This window comes from Festucalex cinctus, chromosome 18, assembly GCF_051991245.1.
Source record: "Festucalex cinctus isolate MCC-2025b chromosome 18, RoL_Fcin_1.0, whole genome shotgun sequence".
Classification (NCBI taxonomy): domain Eukaryota; kingdom Metazoa; phylum Chordata; class Actinopteri; order Syngnathiformes; family Syngnathidae; genus Festucalex; species Festucalex cinctus.
Window position 1 is genome coordinate 8433787 of NC_135428.1, and position 8440 is coordinate 8442226.

Sequence of the window (8440 nt, forward strand, 5' to 3'; positions counted from 1 at the left end):
GGCGTTTTTTTTTAAAAACGACCATGTATACTAAGGCGGGGTTTTTTTTGTTTTTTTTTGTTTTTTTGTTTTTTTTTTCAAACGACCATGTATACTAAGGCGTTTTGTTTTTTTTTTTTTTTTTTTTCAAACGACCATGTATAGTGTGGCGTTTTTTTAAAAAAAAACGACCATGTATACTAAGGCGGTTTTTTCTGTTGTTGTTGTTTTTTTGTTTTTTGTTTTCAAACGACCATGTATAGTAAGGCGTTTTAAAAAAAAAAAAACGACCATGTATACTAAGGCGTTTTTTTTTGTTGTTGTTTTTTTGTTTTTTGTTTTCAAACGACCATGTATAGTAAGGCGTTTTTTTTAAAAAAACGACCATGTATACTAAGGCGTTTTTGTTTTTCTTTTTTTTTTTTTTTTTTAAACGACCATGAGGTTTTGTTTTTTTTTTTTGCTTTTTCAAAGACCAGCTCAGTGGTCTAGTGGTAGTGTGTCCACCCTGTGACTAGGAGGTTGTGGGTTCAATCCCCCGGCCAGGTCACACCAAAGAAAAAAACGACCATCTATAGTAAGGCTTTTTTTTTTTGTTGTTGTTTTTTTTCAAACGACCATGTATAGTAAGGCGTTTTAAAAAAAAACAACAAAAAAAACGACCATGTAAACTAAGGCGTATTTATTTATTTTTTTCAAACGACCATGTATAGTAAGGCGTTTTTTTTTTTAAACGACCATATATACTAAGGCGTTTTTTTTGTTTTTTTGTTTTTTTGTTTTTTGTTTTTTTTCAAACGACCATGTATAGTAAGGCGTTTTAAAAAAAAACAAAAAAAAACGACCATGTAAACTAAGGCATATTTATTTATTTTTTTCAAACGACCATGTATAGTAAGGCGTTTTTAAAAAAAAACGACCATGTATACTAAGGCGTTTTTTTTTTTTTTCAAACGACCAGTATAGTGTGGCGTTTTTTGTTTTTTTTGTTTTTTTTTAAACGACCATGTATAGTGTGGAGTTTTTAAAAAAAAAAAACGACCATGTATACTAAGGCGTTTTTTTTTGTTGTTGTTGTTTTTTTGTTTTTTGTTTTCAAACGACCATGTATAGTAAGGCGTTTTTTAAAAAAAACGACCATGTATACTAAGGCGTTTTTTTTTTCTTCTTTTTTTTTTTTTCTTTTTTTTTTTTTCTTTTTTTTTTTTTCAAACGACCATGTATAGTAAGGCGTTTTAAAAAAAAAAAACGACCATGTATACAAGGCGTTTTTTTTATTTTATTTTTTTTTAAAAACGACCATGTATAGTATGGCGGGTTTTTTTTTTTTAAAACGACCATGTATACTAAGGTTTTTTTTTGTTTTTTTTCAAACGACCATGGATAGTAACGCGTTTTTTTTTTTAAAAACGACCATATATACTAAGGCGTTTTTTTGGGGGGTTTTTTCAAACGACCATGTATAGTATGGCGTTTTTTTTTAAAAACGACCATGTATACTAAGGCGGGTTTTTTTTTGTTTTTTTTTGTTTTTTTGTTTTTTTTTTCAAACGACCATGTATACTAAGGCGTTTTTTTTTTTTTTTTTTTTTTTTTCAAACGACCATGTATAGTGTGGCGTTTTTTTAAAAAAAAACGACCATGTATACTAAGGCGGTTTTTTCTGTTGTTGTTGTTTTTTTGTTTTTTGTTTTCAAACGACCATGTATAGTAAGGCGTTTTAAAAAAAAAAAAACGACCATGTATACTAAGGCGTTTTTTTTTGTTGTTGTTTTTTTGTTTTTTGTTTTCAAACGACCATGTATAGTAAGGCGTTTTTTTTTAAAAAACGACCATGTATACTAAGGCGTTTTTGTTTTTCTTTTTTTTTTTTTTTTTAAAACGACCATGAGGGTTTTTTTTTTTTTTTTGCTTTTTCAAAGACCAGCTCAGTGGTCTAGTGGTAGTGTGTCCACCCTGTGACTAGGAGGTTGTGGGTTCAATCCCCCGGCCAGGTCACACCAAAGAAAAAAACGACCATCTATAGTAAGGCTTTTTTTTTTTGTTGTTGTTTTTTTTCAAACGACCATGTATAGTAAGGCGTTTTAAAAAAAAACAACAAAAAAAACGACCATGTAAACTAAGGCGTATTTATTTATTTTTTTCAAACGACCATGTATAGTAAGGCGTTTTTTTTTTTAAACGACCATATATACTAAGGCGTTTTTTTGTTTTTTTGTTTTTTTGTTTTTTGTTTTTTTTCAAACGACCATGTATAGTAAGGCGTTTTAAAAAAAAACAAAAAAAAAACGACCATGTAAACTAAGGCATATTTATTTATTTTTTTCAAACGACCATGTATAGTAAGGCGTTTTTAAAAAAAAACGACCATGTATACTAAGGCGTTTTTTTTTTTTTTCAAACGACCAGTATAGTGTGGCGTTTTTTGTTTTTTTTGTTTTTTTTTAAACGACCATGTATAGTGTGGAGTTTTTAAAAAAAAAAAACGACCATGTATACTAAGGCGTTTTTTTTTGTTGTTGTTGTTTTTTTGTTTTTTGTTTTCAAACGACCATGTATAGTAAGGCGTTTTTTTTTTAAAACGACCATGTATACTAAGGCGTTTTTTTTTTTTTTTTCAATCGACCATTTATAGTACGGCGTTTTTTTGTTTGTTTTTTTGTTTTCAAACGACCATGTATCGTAAGGCGTTTTTTTTTTTTTTCTTCTTTTTTTTTCTTTCAAACGACCATGTATATATAGTAAGGCGTTTTTTTAAAAAAACGACCATGTATACTAAGGAGTTTTCTTTTTTTTTTTTCAAACGACCATGTATAGTAAGGCGTTTTTAAAAAAAACGACCATGTATACAAGGCGTTTTTTTTAAAAAAACGACCATGTATACAAGGCGTATTTTTTTTTTATTTTTATTTTTTCAAACGACCATGTATAGTAAGGCGTTTTTTTTAAAAAAAAACGACCATGTATACAAGGCGTTTTTTTTATTTTATTTTTTTTTTAAAACGACCATGTATACTAAGGTTTTTTTTGTTTGTTTTTTCAAACGACCATGGATAGTAACGCGTTTTTTTTTTTTTTTTTTTTTTTTTTTTTTGTAACGCGTTTTTTTTTTAAAAACGACCATATATACTAAGGCGTTTTTTTTTGTTTTTTTTTCAAACGACCATGTATAGTATGGCGTTTTTTTAAAAAAACGACCATATATACTAAGGCGTTTTTTTTTTTCCACACGACCATGTATGGTATGGCGTTTTTTAAAAAAAACGACCATGTATACGAAGGCTTTTTTTTTGTTTGTTTTTTTGTTTTTTTTTCAAACGACCATGTATAGTAAGGCGTATTTTTTTTTTTTTTTTTTTTCAAACGACCATGTATAGTGTGGCGTTTTTTAAAAAAAAACGACCATGTATACTAAGGCGTTTTTTGTTGTTGTTGTTTTTTTGTTTTTTGTTTTCAAACGACCATGTATAGTGTGGCGTTTTTTTAAAAAAAACGACCATGTATACTAAGGCGTTTTTTGTTTTTTTTTCAATCGACCATGTATAGTATGCCGTTTTTTTGTTTGTTTTTTTGTTTTCAAACGACCATGTATCGTAAGGCGTTTTTTTTTTTTAAACGACCATGTATACTAAGGTGTTTTTTTGTTTTTTGTTTTCAAACGACCATGTATAGTAAGGCGTTTTTAAAAAAAAAAAACGACCATGTATACTAAGGCGTTTTTTTTTTTTCTTTTGTTTTTTTTTTTAAAAACGACCATGTATACTAAGACGTTTTTTTTTTTAAAAACGACCATGTATACTCAATCGTTTTTTTTTTTTTTTTTCAAACGACCATGTATAGTAAGGCGTTTTTTTTTTAAAAAACGACCATGTATACTAAGGCGTTTTTTTTTTTTTTTCAATCGACCATGTATAGTATGCCGTTTTTTTGTTTGTTTTTTTGTTTTCAAACGACCATGTATCGTAAGGCGTTTTTTTTTAAAAAACGACCATACTAAGGTGTTTTTTTTGTTTTTTTTCAAACGACCATGTATAGTATGGCGTTTTTTAAAAAAAACGACCATGTATACTAAGGCGTTTTTTGTTTTCAAACGACCATGTATAGTAAGGCGTTTTTTTTTAAAAAAACGACCATGAATACTAAGGTGTTTTTTTTTTTTTTTCAATCGACCATGTATAGTATGCCGTTTTTTTGTTTGTTTTTTTGTTTTCAAACGACCATGTATCGTAAGGCGTTTTTTTTTTAAAAACGACCATGTATACTAAGGTGTTTTTTTTGTTTTTTTTCAAACGACCATGTATAGTATGGCGTTTTTTTAAAAAAACGACCATGTATACTAAGGCGTTTTTTTTTTCTTTTCTTTTCTTTCAAACGACCATGTATAGTAAGGCGTTTTTTAAAAAAAACGACCATGTATACTAAGGCGTTTTCTTTTTTTTTTTTTTTTTAAACGACCATGTATACTAAGGCGTTTTTTTTTTGTTTTGTTTTTTCAAACGACCATGTATAGTGTGGCGTTTTTTTAAAAAAAACGACCATGTATACTGAGGCGTTTTTTTGTTTTTTTTTCAATCGACCATGTATAGTATGCCGTTTTTTTGTTTGTTTTTTTGTTTTCAAACGACCATGTATCGTAAGGCGTTTTTTTTTTTTTTTTAAACGACCATGTATACTAAGGCGTATTTTTTTTTTTTTTTTTTCAAACGACCATGTATAGTATGGCGTTTTTTTTAAAAAACGACCATGTATACTAAGGCGTATTATTATTTTTTTTTTTTCAAACGACCATGTATAGTATGGCGTTTTTTAAAAAAAACAACCATTTATACTAAGGCGTTTTCTTTTTTTTTTTTTTTTTAAACGACCATGTATACTAAGGCGTTTTTTTTTTTTTTTTTTTTTTTTCAAACGACCATGTATAGTGTGGCGTTTTTAAAAAAAAAACGACCATGTATACTAAGGCGTTTTTTTTGTTGTTGTTTTTTTGTTTTTTGTTTTCAAACGACCATGTATCGTAAGGCGTTTTTTTTTTCTTCAAACGACCATGTATAGTTGGCGTTTTTTTAAAAAAAACGACCATGTATACTAAGGCGTTTTTTTTTTCTTTCAAACGACCATGTATTGTAAGGCGTTTTTTTAAAAAAAACGACCATGTATACTAAGGCGTTTTTTTTTTTTTTCAAACGACCATGTATAGTAAGGCGTTTTAAAAAAACAAACAAAAAAAACCGACCATGTAAACTAAGGTGTTTTTTTTTTTTTTTTTTTTTCAAACGACCATGTATAGTAAGGCGTTTTTTTTTTTAAAAAACGACCATGTATACTAAGGCGTTTTTTTTTCTTTCTTTTTTTTTTTTTAAAAACGACCATGTATACTAAGGCGTATTTTATTTTTTTTTCAAACGACCATGTATAGTAAGGCGTTTTTTAAAAAAAACGACCATGTATACTAAGGCGGTTTTTTTTTTTCTTTTTTTTTTTTTTTTTTTAAAACGACCATGTATACTAAGGCGTTTTTTTGTTTGTTTTTTTGTTTTCAAACGACCATGTATCGTAAGTCGTTTTTTTTTTTAAAAACGACCATGTATAATAAGGCGTTTTTTTTTTTTTTTTTCAAACGACCATGTATAGTGTGACGTTTTTTTTTTTAAAAAACGACCATGTATACTAAGGCGTTTTTTTTGTTGTTGTTGTTTTTTTGTTTTTTGTTTTCAAACGACCATGTATAGTAAGGCGTTTTGTTTTTTTTTGTTTTTTTTTAAAACGACCATGTATACTAAGGCGTTTTCTTTTTCTTTCTTTTTTTTAAAAACGACCATGTATACTAAGGCGTTTTTTGTTGTTGTTGTTTTTTTGTTTTTTGTTTTCAAACGACCATGTATAGTAAGGCATTTTTTTTTTAAAAACGACCATGTATACTAAGGCGTTTTTTTTTTTTTTTTTTTTTTTTTTTCAAACGACCATGTATAGTGTGGCGTCTTTTTTAAAAAACGACCATGTATACTAAGGCGTTTTTTTTTTTTTCTTTTGTTTTTTTTTTTAAAAACGACCATGTATACTAAGACGTTTTTTTTTTAAAAGACGACCATGTATACTCAATCGTTTTTTTTTTTTTTTTTCCAAACGACCATGTATAGTAAGGCGTTTTTTTTTTAAAAAACGACCATGTATACTAAGGCGTTTTTTTTTTTTTTTCAATCGACCATGTATAGTATGCCGTTTTTTTGTTTGTTTTTTTGTTTTCAAACGACCATGTATCGTAAGGCGTTTTTTTTTTAAAAAACGACCATACTAAGGTGTTTTTTTTGTTTTTTTTCAAACGACCATGTATAGTATGGCGTTTTTTAAAAAAAACGACCATGTATACTAAGGCGTTTTTTGTTTTCAAACGACCATGTATAGTAAGGCGTTTTTTTTTAAAAAAACGACCATGTATACTAAGGCGTTTTTTTTTTTTTTTCAATCGACCATGTATAGTATGCCGTTTTTTTGTTTGTTTTTTTGTTTTCAAACGACCATGTATCGTAAGGCGTTTTTTTTTTAAAAAACGACCATGTATACTAAGGTGTTTTTTTTGTTTTTTTTCAAACGACCATGTATAGTATGGCGTTTTTTAAAAAAAACGACCATGTATACTAAGGCGTTTTTTGTTTTCAAACGACCATGTATAGTAAGGCGTTTTTTTTTAAAAAAACGACCATGTATACTAAGGCGTTTTTTTTTTTTTTTCAATCGACCATGTATAGTATGCCGTTTTTTTGTTTGTTTTTTTGTTTTCAAACGACCATGTATCGTAAGGCGTTTTTTTTTTAAAAACGACCATGTATACTAAGGTGTTTTTTTTGTTTTTTTTCAAACGACCATGTATAGTATGGCGTTTTTTTAAAAAAACGACCATGTATACTAAGGCGTTTTTTTTTTCTTTTCTTTTCTTTCAAACGACCATGTATAGTAAGGCGTTTTTTAAAAAAAACGACCATGTATACTAAGGCGTTTTCTTTTTTTTTTTTTTTTTAAACGACCATGTATACTAAGGCGTTTTTTTTTTGTTTTGTTTTTTCAAACGACCATGTATAGTGTGGCGTTTTTTAAAAAAAAACGACCATGTATACTGAGGCGTTTTTTTGTTTTTTTTTCAATCGACCATGTATAGTATGGCGTTTTTTAAAAAAAACAACCATTTATACTAAGGCGTTTTCTTTTTTCTTTTTTTTTTTTAAACGACCATGTATACTAAGGCGTTTTTTTTTTTTTTTTTTTTCAAACGACCATGTATAGTGTGGCGTTTTTAAAAAAAAAACGACCATGTATACTAAGGCGTTTTTTTTGTTGTTTTTTTGTTTTTTGTTTTCAAACGACCATGTATCGTAAGGCGTTTTTTTTTTCTTCAAACGACCATGTATAGTTGGCGTTTTTTTAAAAAAAACGACCATGTATACTAAGGCGTTTTTTTTTTTTTTTTCAAACGACCATGTATAGTAAGGCGTTTTTTTTAAAAAAACGACCATGTATACTAAGGCGTTTCTTTTTGTTGTTGTTTTTTTGTTTTTTGTTTTCAAACGACCATGTATAGTAAGGCGTTTTTTTAAAAAAACGACCATGTATACTAAGGCGTTTTTTTTTTCTTTTGTTTTTGTTTTTTTGTTGTTTTTTTCAAACGACCATGTATAGTAAGGCGTTTTTTAAAAAAACGACCATGTATACAAGGCGTTTTTTTAAAAAAAACGACCATGTATACAAGGCGTTTTTTTTTTTTTTGTTTTTTTCAAACGACCATGTATAGTAAGGCGTTTTTAAAAAAAAAAAACGACCATGTATACAAGGCGTTTTTTTATTTTTATTTTTTTTTAAAACGACCATGTATAGTATGGCGTTTTTTTTTTTTTTTAAACGACCATGTATACTAAGGTTTTTTTTTGTTTTTTTTTCAAACGACCATGGATAGTAACGTGTTTTTTTTTTAAAAACGACCATATATACTAAGGCGTTTTTTTTTGGTTTGTTTTCAAACGACCATGTATAGTATGGCGTTTTTTTTTTAAAAACGACCATGTATACTAAGGCGTTTTTTTTTTGTGTTTTTTTGTTTTTTTTTTCAAACGACCATGTATACTAAGGCGTTTTGTTTTTGTTTTTTTTCAAACGACCATGTATAGTAAGGCGTTTTTTTTTTGTTTTTTTAAACGACCATGTATACTAAGGCGTTTTTTTTTTTTTTTTTTTCTCCCCAAACGACCATGTATAGTATGGCAGGTTTTCTTCTTTTTTTTTTTTTTTTTTAAAAACAACCATGTATACTAAGGCGTTTTTTTTTTTTCTTAAAAATAAAAATAAAAAAAAATAAGGCGTTTTTTGTTTTGTTTGTTTTTTTTCAAACGACCATGTAATCCCTTCTTGCTTGGGGCCCCTGAGGAATGTTTCTACGCCACTGTCAGATGTTCTTGTAGACTGTGATTGATGT